This window comes from Saccopteryx bilineata, chromosome 2, assembly GCF_036850765.1.
Source record: "Saccopteryx bilineata isolate mSacBil1 chromosome 2, mSacBil1_pri_phased_curated, whole genome shotgun sequence".
In the NCBI taxonomy this organism is placed as follows: Eukaryota; Metazoa; Chordata; class Mammalia; order Chiroptera; family Emballonuridae; genus Saccopteryx; species Saccopteryx bilineata.
Genome location: NC_089491.1, coordinates 340,533,732 through 340,546,279, shown reverse-complemented (window position 1 = coordinate 340,546,279; position 12,548 = coordinate 340,533,732).

Sequence of the window (12,548 nt, the reverse complement as noted above, 5' to 3'; positions counted from 1 at the left end):
AGAGTGAGATGAGATCCTATTGTCTAAAGTTGAGCTGTTGACTAAAGTCCAGAGAGAGACAAGGACTCCTGGGAAGTTCTCCTACATCTAACTCCCTCTGTAGTGTTAAAATATAAACATAATGATGTTGAAACACAAATTATCCTGAAGCCAGATAACAAAAAGCAGGATTTTCTTCTTGGGTGATTAGGTTCTATTAATTACCCTCTCATTCTATGTTTAGAATGGAAAGGTGGGTGTCTTTATCCAAGTGCAGATGGAGTAACAATAACAGCCAGCCTACACAAAGGAAGGGGAGGATTTCTCTTGGCCCTTTTCGGATGACAAGGGCTTTTGCAAGTATGCTGATCAGACCTTCTTGAACCTTGTGATGTCTCTGAGACATAACTGTTCTGTCACTCTGATACCATTCTTGAGGTGGGTCAAGCATGACTTAATCATAACACAATGGGTTCTTTCTATGAACATCATGTGAAAACATCCATGCTCAAATGAATGCCTTGCCCTATGTCCTGCCATTTAAATGTGAAAGCCAGAGAAATTCACTAGGCAGTATGTATGACTCACTCTGTAACCAAAATAGCATGAAGCTCATGCTGGTAACTGCCAAGGTCGTCTTTCCATTCATCTTTAGAGAAGCTCCAACAGACAGTTTGCCTTTGGGATTTTTCCTCTGTGTATTTGTTTCACAGTCATTCAGATGGATTTTGTGGACATTGCTTTTTGCCATTTCCTCTTTCTCTTTTTCCTGTTCCACTTTCTTCTTCCTGCTCCTTCACTTTCCTCTTCATTATGTCAAGAGCTTTCCTTTTCTTTTCTTTTTTCTTTTGTTTTTGTATTTTTCTGAAGCTGGAAATGGGGAGGCAGTAAGACAGACTCCCGCATGTGCCTGACCTGGATCCACCTGGCATGCCCACCAGGGGGCGATGCTCTGCCCATGCAGGCGTCACTCTGTCGTGACCAGAGCCACTCTAGCACCTGGGGCAGAGGCCAAGGAACCATCCCCAGCGCCCGGGCCATCTTTTGCTCCAATGGAGCCTTGGCTGCGGGAGAAAAAGAGAGAGACAGAGAGGAAGGAGAGGGGGAGGGGTGGAGAAGCAGATGGGCGCTTCTCCTGTGTGCCCTGGCCGGGAATCGAACCTGGGACTTCCACACGCCAGGCCGATGCTCTACCACTGAGCCAACCGGCCAGGGCCAACCTTTCCTTTTCAATGATGTTACTACATTTGGTGCAACCTAAGGGTGCTGTATGGCCAGTAGCCAGGGCCGCCACTACAACCGCCTGGCCCATGCAGGTTCACATTGGATTCGGACAGTTGGTAAAGAAACAATGGAGCCAAAAACTGATGAGCCATCATTTTTAATCCTAGCTTGCACCCGGCGGGCAAGTAAAAACAAACACTGGGCTCCAAAACCCACTCACATTCAGTGCTCACAAAGCTACTGACTTATCCGAGTGTCCTAGAATCAAAGGTTTCTAGCTCACCAGACTTATTCACCTCTGTTCCCCATCTTCTTTATTCTCCCTGCACAAACTGGCTTCTCACTCAACACTCTGCCACCTTGGCTGCTTCTCCTGGCCTACTCCTGGTGGCCTTTCTCTGCTCTCTGCTCTCTAATGCTAATCTCAGGAACCGAGAGAGCAAGCTCCCATTCTGCCCCTATTTTATAGTGCAGAAAACCAAAAACCCTTAATCCAATATACAAAATAGGGAAGTCTCTAATACAAAGTCACTTATCTGGGGTATGATGGGATTGCACCACCCCACATCAAAAAGAATGGGAAAGGCTTAATCCCAAAACCAAGCCCCAGGCTACAAGGATTCTGCCTGCCCACAGCCCACAGAGACACACATTAATATCACCTGGGCAATGGCCTCCATGTGGGCAGCGCCATCTTTAACAAAGTGAGCATAATATATTTATCTGCCCAACAGGTGCCCTTGGTGTGCCAATTAGATATGGGTCACAAGTGGAGCCTTCTAGCCATGATATAATAGGAAGAACATCACACTATTATTTAGAAGATGTTGGGCAGATAAAATATATTATGCTCACTTTGCTAAAGATGGCACTGCCCACATGGAAGCCCATCGCCCAGGTGATGGTATTGGTTGCCCTTCTTGTTTGGGATGGGCGTGATTATATTAATGTGTATTGGGGGCGGGCTGCGGGCAGGCAAGATCCTTGTAGTCTGGGGCTTGGTTTTGGGACTAAGCCTTTCCCACCCTTTATGATATAGGGTGGTGCACTCTCATGAGGAATCCCATTATGCCTCAGATAAGTGACTTTGTATTAGAGACTTCCCTATTTTGTATATTGGATTAAAAGGTTTGGATTTCTACAATAAAAAATGAGGGCAGACCTGGAGCTTGCTCTCTCTCGGTTCCTGAGATTAGCAGTAGAGGAGAGAGCAGATAAAGGTCACGAGGAGAAAAGCAGAAGGAACCAAGATGGCGGAGTGCTGAAAGAAAAGCCAGTTTGTGCAGAGAGAAGGAGATGGGAAACAGAGTTGAATAAGGCTGGTGAGCTAGAAACCTTTGATTCTAGGAAACTCAAATAAGTCAGTAGCTTTATGAACACTGAATGAGTGGATTTTGGAGCCCAGTGTGTGTATTTCTTGCCCACCGGGTGCAAGCTAGGATTAAAGCTGATGGCCCACCAGTTCTTGGCTCCATTGTTTCATTACCGTCTGTCCGAATCTAATGCGAAACTGCATGGGCCAAGTGGCTGTGATGGTGGCTGTGGCTACTGGCTTTACAGAAGACTTGGATTGGTTCCGGTTCCTTTAAGTATCTGTATTGGAAATGGAACTCACATTTCTATTGTTGCCGGTCTGATGCAATCAAAGCGAACACTTTCTGATTTCCACAGAACCATGTCATTATATGGTGTGGGATTCTTGAAGCTTAGAGCTCTCCCTTTGTAGTGTGTTTGATGGTCTTGTGTGAGGGAAGCAGGAGCATTTTCAGGTACAGGTGGCTCTGGTGTTCAGCATGAGATGAAGGGGCTAAGAAACCTCATAAATTCTTCAACAGAGAGCTGCAGGCACAGTCCCTGCTGCCTTTGTGTTTGGAATTGAAAATTATTCCCAAGATATGTATGAGCCTTGCTCTGTTCACGTCCCCCTCCCCCACTACCCAGCGCGCTCACCATCCATTATCTGTTTTCTTTTGATAAAAAAAATTTTTTTGGTGTTCTAACTTTGATTTTGCTTCTGTTCCATTTGTTCTCATTTCTTTGGTGGAATATCCACTTTCCTTTCATCTTTCTCTCTCTCTCTCTCTCTTTTTTTTTTTTAAAAAACTATTTTATTTCAGCTGCTCTGTGTTTTGTCATAGTATTTCTCCTGTAAAAATCTATTCTGACTTAGTAAAGGAAAGCAATGCTTTACCTCACTACGAATAAACTGCATCTATTTTATTTTAAAAATCTTATGCTTTAGGAAGGGACGCAGAGGTGGGGTGGTGAGATTTTTCACAGGAGCCTTTGCTATCTCGCACTTCTTTTGTTTGTAATACTGGGTTACTTTTGTTTGCGATAAGAGGTTGACATGCTTTTTATCCTATGTTTTTATTTGTTCATTTTGTTGAAATTATTCCGGATGTTCTTCCTGGTTTTTGAGACTTGTGACTTAATATCTGTTTGATTATAGAAAGAGTTATCCAGAGACAATATTAAAATGAATTTAGTATTAAAAATTTGCGGTTGGGTTTCCATTTACTTTGGAGCCATAGCTATTCTGTATTTCTCAGTTCCCTTTGTAGATGCAAATTATCAGTTCACATCAGCTAAGCAAAGAAAGAAAGAAAAAAAACCTCTTCAAGTCTAATCTCAGAAGAAAATCTCCTCAGGGGTGAAGTCTCAGTTCAGAGAACAAAGGGAGAATAGGCCAGAGGCTTATTCACCTTTCACTGCGCAGGGATTGTGGAAGCCAGAAAAGCATACAGATGCAAAAACAGGCTTAAGGGTTAGACGTTGATCTGTTGGACAGACCTGCCCAGAGGCAAGGGAACTAAGAGTTTCTAAACCTGGGCCCGAGGCTACATGATGGTAGAATTATAAAGGCCTTTGTTACTGATGAAGGTCAAGGGGATGGTAAAATATAGACTCTGGAGAGGAGTCCTGGGGGAATGCAGGCTAGAAGAGCTGGGTTAGGAAGATGAATGGTACCTTTCCCTCTTGGTAGGATGAATAGGACAGAGAGGTTGTAAAGCCAGCAGGCAAGGCCACAGCCAGGGCCACTATCACAGCAGCCCGGCACATGCAGGTTCGCATTGGATTCGGACAGTCGGTAAAGAAGCAGCGGAGCCAAAAACTGATGGGCCATAGTCTTTAATTCTAGCTTGCACCGGGCGGGCAAGTAAAAATACACACTGGGCTCCAAAACCCAGTCACTTTCAGTGCTCACAAAGCTACTGACTTATCCGAGTTTCCTAGAATCAAAGGTTCCTAGCTCACCAGACTTACTCACCTCTGTTCCCCATCTCCTTCCTTATCCCAGATACAAACTCTACACAAACTGGCATCTCACTCAGCACTCTGCCATCTTGGCTGCCTCTCCTGGCCTCCTCCACGTGGCTTTTCTCTGCTCTCCTCTGCTCTCTCTTCTAATCATCCCAGGAACCAAGAGCCAAGTCTCGTTCTGCCCCCATTTTATAGTGTAGCTTCACAACCTTTAATCCAATATACAAAATAGGGAAGTCTCTAGTAGAGTCACTTCTCTGAGGCATGATTGGATTGCACCACCCCACATCAAAAAGGGTGGGCAAGGCTTAATTCCAAAACCAAGCCCCAGGCAACAAAGATCGTGTCTGCCCAGAAACACACATTAATATCACCTGGGCGACTGCATCCTTGTGTCACCTTTAACAAAGTGAGCATAATACATTTTATCTGCCCAACAGAGGTCTTTCCTAGGAGATTCTGATAAAGCAAACTTGAAGTGGGATTCTTCCCCCAATATCACACCTCCTCTTTAGACTCTCAGACTATATATACAAAGTTGTTTTTTTTTTCTTTGTTGATTTTAGAGAGAGAGGGAAAGAGAGAGAAAGAAACATCGATTTGTTGTTTTACATATCTGTAGGTTCATTGGTTGATTCTTTTTTTTTTTTTTTTTAATTTTATTTATTTATTTATTTATTACAGAGACAGAGTGAGTCAGAGAGAGGGATAGACAGGGACAGACAGACAGGAACGGAGAGAGACGAGAAGCATCAATCATTAGTTCTTCATTGCGTGTTGCAACACCTCAGTTGTTCATTGACTGCCCTCCCATATGTGCCTTGACCGCGGGCCTTCAGCAGACGGAGTAACCCCCTGCTGGAGCCAGGGACCTTGGGTTCAAGCTGGTGGGTTTTTTGCTCAAACCAGATGAGCCCGCACTCAAGCTGGCGAGCTCGGGGTCTCGAACCTGGGTCATCTGAATCCCAGTCTGATGCTCTATCCACTGCGTCACCGCCTGGTCAGGCCATTGGTTGATTCTTGTATGGGTCCTGACCTGAGATCAAACCTGCAACCTTGGCATATAGGGACAAGGTTCTAACAAAGTGAGCTACCCAGCCAGGGCTCAATTCCAAAGTATGCCGAGAGGAGGGTGTTGTTCTGTTGCGGCAGACTGGAATGTCCAAGAAGCCGAGCAACACTCGGAGAGTTGGGAGAACCAGTTTATTACGCTGGCAGGCTCAGAGGAGTTAATTCTCCGAAGTCTGAGCCCCAACTGGCAGGTTGTTTGGGGTTTTAAGGTCACATGGTCAGGTGGGGTTACAAGGTATGCCGAATGCGGAAGCAGGTTTACAGAAGTTAAAAAGGCGGAATTAGTAAAAGCAGAACAAAAAAGCAGTAACAGCCATATCAAGGTGAAGCATTTTGTTTTGTCATTATGGAGTCATAGCCATATCAATTCATGAGACTAAAGAAGACATGGCTTCCCCTAGTTGTTCTTAAGCTTTAACCAGACATCCTTCTGTGATAAGGTGCCAAAGAACTGTAAGAGTTAGTATTGGCAATGCCATTTTAAAGAGGAAAAGTCAGGCTTCTTGCCCCCTCCTTTCTGTGGAGAATGGAGGGAGAAGAATGTGGAAGCTTCCTGGCTTACAAGGACATACTATGTACTGAGATAAGAAATCCCCTTTTACTAAGAGGCTTAAAAGGTGTGTAGCCATCACAGCCGCCTGGCCCATGAAGGTTTGCATTTGATTTGGACAGTCGGTAATGAAACAACGGAGCCAAGAATTGGTGGGCCATCATCCTTATCCTAGCTTGCACCCAGCGGGCAAGAAATACAGTGGGAAAACACTTCCCTTTCCATTCAGGGCTTCCAAAACCACTGACTTATTTGAGTTTCCTAGAATCAAAGGTTTCTAGCTCACCAGCCTTATTCACCTCTGTTCCCCATCTCCTTCTCTCTGCATAAACTCTGCACAAACTGGCTTCTTCTTCAGCACTCCACCATCTTGGCTGCTTCTCCTGGTCTCCTCCACGTGGCCTTTCTCTGCTCTCCTCCAGCATAGGCTCCTCCTAGAATGTAATCACTCTTCTCCCCCAACAACATGATTGCTCTTCCTTTTAAAACATTTTGGCATGGTAGCCCTCCCCCAACACACATTAATAGAATCACGCCTGTTGGGCAGATAAAATATATTATGCTCACTTTGTTAAAAATAGCGCTGCTCACGTGAGGCCTTTGCCCAGGTGATATTAATGTGTGTTGAGAATCCTTGTAGCCTGGGGCTTGGTTTGGGGATTAAACCTTTCCCACCCATCTTAATGTGGGGTGGTACAATCCATCATGCCCCAGATAAGTGACTTTGTATTAGAGACTTCCCTATTTTGTATATTGGATTAAAGGTTTGGATTTCTACACTATAAAATAGGGGCAGAACAGGAGCTTGCGCTCTTGGTTCCTGGGATGATTAGCATGAGAGAGCAGAGGGAGCAGAGCAGAGCAGAGGGCAGAAAGAGGCCATGTGGCCAGGAGAAGCAGCCAAGATGGCGGAGTGCTGAGTGAGATGCCAGTTTGTGTGCAGTTTATGCAGGGAGAAGGAAGGAGATGGGGAACTGAGGAGAATAAGGCTGGTGAGCTAGAAACCTTTGATTCTAGGAAACTCGGATAAGTCAGTGGCTTTGTGAGCACTGAATGTGAGTGGGTTTTGGAGCCCAGTGTGTATTTTTACTTGCCCGCCGGGTGCAAGCTAGAATTAAAGAAAATGGCCTATCAGTTTTTGGCTCCATTGTTTCTTTACCGACTGTCCAAATCCAATGCGAACCTGCACTGGCCAGGCTGCTTTGATAGTGGTGACCGTGGCTTCTGGCTTTACAACGCCCATCCCAAGCAAGAAGGGCAACTAATGTTATCACCTGGGTGACCGGTTTCCACGTGGGCAGAGCCATCTTTAACAAAGTGATCATAATATATTTTATCTGCCCAACAAAAGGCATTTTATGATTTAGGCCAAGCATTCAGAGAGATTTTGTAAATATGATTTTTATACTTGTGTGCGAATTACACCAGCTCAAGATGGCCGATCGCATTCCTGCTTAGGAAGGGCTGTTATATTGTAAATGGAGAGGTTTTCGTACTAGAAGGTTTCGAATGGAAGGAGGAAGGAGACTTGGACCTCTTCTCTTCCCCACATCTGTGAGAAAGAAGGTAGACAGCCTAAACAACCAGGAATGTGGGAGGGGGAAGAGAGATTTGAGTAGCCCTTTCCTCTCCCCTTTCCTTCTCCTTAATGGGCAATTTACAAATGCTTATCCTCTGACATCATGTAAGCCCCCTCCCATCCTGAAATAGTATGTACCTCTAGACAAAGGGATCATGAGACCACTCCCCCTTGCTTGAAAAACCTGCATTCTGTAACATTTTATATGCTTTCTAATAATCATCCCTCTTGAAATTCTTTATATGTATAAAAACTTGTAAACTAAACAAGCAGGGTGTAAAACCAGTAGCCATGGCCACCATCACGGCTGCCTGGCCCATGCAGGTTCACATTTGACTCGGACAGACGGTAATGAAACAATGGAGCCAAGAACTGGTGGGCCATTAGCTTTAATGCTAGCTTGTACCCGGCGGGCAAGAAATACACACAGTGGGAATACACTTTCTTTTCCATTCAGGGCTCCCAAAGCCAGTGACTTAACCGAGTTTCCTAGAATCAAAGATAGAAATCTCACCAAACTTATTCATCTCTGTTCCCCATCTTCTTCTCTCTGCACAAACTCTGCACAAACTGGCTTCTCCTTCAGCACTTTGCCATCTTGGCTGCCTCTCCTCTCCTCCACGTGGCCTTTCTCTGCTCTCCTCTCTAATATCATACTAATCTCAGGAACTGAGAGAGAGCAAGTTCCCAGTCTGCCCCATTTTATAGTGTAGAAATCAAAACCTTTAATCCAATATACAAACAAGGAAGTCTCTCATACAAAATCACTTAGGGTGGGAAAGGCTTAGTCTTAAAACTAAGGTTTAGGGTATGACAGCCCTGTCTGCTTACAACCTGTCCCCCACACCCAATGCAAACTAAAAGCGAGCAAACCTATATATCATATTTACAAACTTATTTGACCAACATGGGGACTAGCTTGTTAGGTTTCCAAGGGTATTTTCATTTGGCTGCTCTCCTTATCCTAAGCTAACCATTTTGCTATGGTGACAGGGATAGGGGGTACACACTAGAAGATTTGGGAATGTCTTTTAATATGTAAAACAACATTTATTGCTACTGTGTTGATATGTAAAATGACATTTTTGCTATTGTGTTACCTTATAAGTTTTAATATGTAAGAATGTTTTTTCCTTTCAATAGATCCTGTAGATGAATGTTGCAAACTTGTTAGTAATTAACTATTGTGTCATGCTCCCCCAACCTGTATGTGATCATGTCTATATAACTAGCCTCAGAGCTATAATATATTCCAGGCTGCATGATTTGGGTTAGCTATACCCCGTGTAAATCATATGTAGTCGGCTTATTAATAAATCTCCCCCTAAAACTTCTTCTGTATCCTGCCTTGGTGTCTCTACATAACCCACAGAATTAAGGTACACTACTTTATAACACTTCTTAAAGGCAAAGTAAGAGTTTTTTATCTTCTGTAATGATGGAAATATTCCAGTTGGCTTAAGTCAGACTGGGAAACATAAAACAGAATATCCTCAAGAAGTCAGCATAAAAAAATGAATGTCTGTCATTACATTATTTTACATTTATTTTTAAATGCTCCAGTTGGCCCTGGGTGGTGGCTCAGTGGTAGAGCATAGGCCTGGCATGTGGATGTGCCAGGATTGATTCCCAGTTAGAGTACACAGAAGAAGTGACCATTTGCTTCCCCACCCTTTCCCCTCCCCCTTCATTCTCTCTTCCCCTCCTGGAGAATGGCTCAAATGATTGAGCAAGTTGGCCCCAGGTGCTGAGGATGGCTCCATGGCCTCACCTTAGGTGCTAAAATAGCTCAGTTGCCAAACAACAGAACAGCAGTCCCAGATGGGCTGAACATTGCCCGGTAGGGGGCTTGCCGGGTAAATCCCAATTGGGGCACATGCACGAGTCTGTCTCTCTGCCTCCCTGCCTCCCTGCCTCTCCTTAATTAAAAAAAAGAAATGCTCCAGCATAGTGTAGTATGATGTATCTGAATTAGTTTTACACTCTTCTTAGAAATAGTTACTTGACATTTGGAAAACCCTAATTGAAAAACATTTGAAGTTCTCATGTCAGAAGCCACATTTCGGCCCTGGCTGGTTGGCTCAGTGGTAGAGTGTCAGCCTGGCGTGCGGAAGTCCCAGGTTCGATTCCCGGCCAGGGCACACAGGAGAGGCGCCCATCTGCTTCTCCACCCCCCCTCCTTCCTCTCTGTCTCTCTCTTCCCCTCCCGCAGCAGAGGCTCCATTGGAGCAAAAAGATGGCCGGGCGCTGGGAATGGCTCCTTGGCCTCTGCCCCAGGCGCTAGAGTGGCTCTGGTCGCAACAGAGCGACGCCCCAGAGGGGCAGAGCATCGCCCCCTGGTGGGCGTGCCAGGTGGATCCCGGTTGGGCGCATGCAGGAGTCTGTCTGACTGCCTCCCTGTTTCTAGCTTCAGAAAAATACAAAAAAAAAAAAATTTAATTAATTAAAAGAAGCCATATTTCAGGGGCTCTAGCTAACTTTATCTTATATCTAGCTAAGGGGCTTTGTTAATTAAATAACATAATGAGGTTAGAAATAATTTCTCATTGATGCATCAATGTAAAAAAAGTCCAAACCTGTCAGAATTTTTATGAGTTTATTTGAGCCAAATGGATGAAAATCACTGGGAAGAAAAATCTCAATGGATTGAAAAAATGCTCCAGAGAATGGCAGTTTTGTGTCTTATTTTGTACATTAGAATCAAAGGAGGAAGTGTAAGGGGGTTATGTGAAATTCATTGGTGGTAAATTAGGGAGGCAGGAGAAAGCAAACCAGGAAATCTTTTGGATTGGATAAAAAGTAAAAGGAATAGACACATCCTTCTTATACATGGGTGAGTATAAAATAGGAGTCAACAATGAACTTGTGTTAGTCAAATAAATTTGTAAATATGATATATATGTTTGCTTGCTTATAGTTTGCATTGGGTGTGGGAGACAGGCTATAGCTGGTAAGGTCTTTATAGCCTAAGGCTTAGTTTTAAGACTAAGCCTTTCCCATCCTTTTAATATTAAGATCTTCTCAAAACTAAGCTTTTCCCCACATCCTTGACTGTTGCATGATGTGAGGAGGTGCACTCTTATGAGGAATCCCATTTATGCCTCAGATAAGTGACTTTGTATCAGAGACTTCCTTATTTGTACAGTATATTGGCTTAAAGGTTTTAATTTCTATACTATAAAATAAGGTAGACCAGGGGCTCTCTCTCTCAGAGATCCTGCCATCAGCATTGCAGAGGAGAGGCAGACAAGATGCTAAAGGAGTGCTAAAGGAGAAGCCAGTTTGTGCAGAGTTTGTGCAAAGAGAAGGAGATGGGGAACAGAAGTGAATAAGGCTGGTGGGGGCTTTGATTCTAGGAATATTTGGATGAGTCAGTGGCTTTGGGAGCCCTGAATGGAAAGGGAAGTGTTTTCTCACTGTGTATTTTCTCACCCAACGAGTGCAAGCTAGGATTAAAGGTAATGGCCCACCAGTTCTTGGCTCCATTGTTTCATTACCATCTGTCTGAATCAAATGCAAACCTGCACAGGCCAGACGGCTATGATGGTGGCCATGGCTACTGGCCTTACAATATCTCATTAATAACTTTTTATGATCTGATCACCCTGGGAGGTTATTTTTGGTTAGCTTTTTATTGGTTGATTTTTCCCATACAAGAATCAACAAATGAACACTGCTCTCTTTCCATCCACAATTTCTTCTTTTGGTCATAAATCAGTCTGAAGGATGCATTAATGACCAACGTTTGGTTGGATTGTAGGGTCTCACAGCACTAAGAAGACTCATTCTTAGGAAATCTAAGTATCAATATCATCTTGTTTAAACAGTGGACCATTGGGACTGGGGTGATACTGTGACCATGAGATGTGAGTTGAGGCTGAATTTTCCCAAAAGGGAAAATGCAGGTAAATGGAAAAGAAGAGAAAAGATTGAGAGATTTAATTAGATAAAAGCAAAATACTGAGGTATGACAGTCGATATTAGGGGAAAAAAGTCATTAAAAAGCACAATCAAGCAGAAAATATTTGCAATGTGAAAAAAATCAGAAAATAATTGCTTCCCGTTATACTAATTAAATTATGACAGATCATGGTTTTTAATCACTTGGAGAGTGTGTCTTCTTGTCATTTATCTCAATATCTTAATTTTTCCTCACATAGTGACATAGTTTGAATACATTTCCATATTCTTAAATATGCTTCCAGCATATAATTGTTATAGCCTCATAAAATTCTACTGTGCTAAGTGGGGTATGCTAGCTGCAGTTACTACAATGGTGTTGCTTTGGAGAAAGAAAACTGAACACTTTTTCAATGACCCTCCTCCATCCTTCCTCTAGTCTGTGTACAAACTCCTTTAAATAAACATTGGACAACTATTTATGGGGTGAAGCCAAGTTATTAACTTTTGTGATGTACTGGTGTCTCTTGATCGAGTACTACCTACCTCCCTTGGTTCATTTTTATCCAAACTGTTCTTATTCTTCTTCTTTTCAAGCAAGAAGGTGGAAAAACATGCCATAATATGAAACCAGGAAATGTGTGAAAACCCCGTGACTAATTTTCTCAAATTAGCAGCTTTCATAATAAATATATATATCATCCCTTTTGTCAATAGATATTTTTGTAAAATAACAGGATACTGAATTTGATAGATAGTCAAATGTAATAACTCCTCTCTTCTGATATCCTTAAATAATACTTTAATTCACAAAGAATACCAGGTAAAAATTGTTTTAAGAGTGGTTTCTTATTTATAGATTTTGAAAATGTTTGTTTTCTGTTAAAGCAAATATATGAAAATTTATTTAACAAGTAAAATTCGAATTAAAATTATTTTGTTTGGGAAGTTCACCATTTCAAATAATTTTTTTTCCGGATA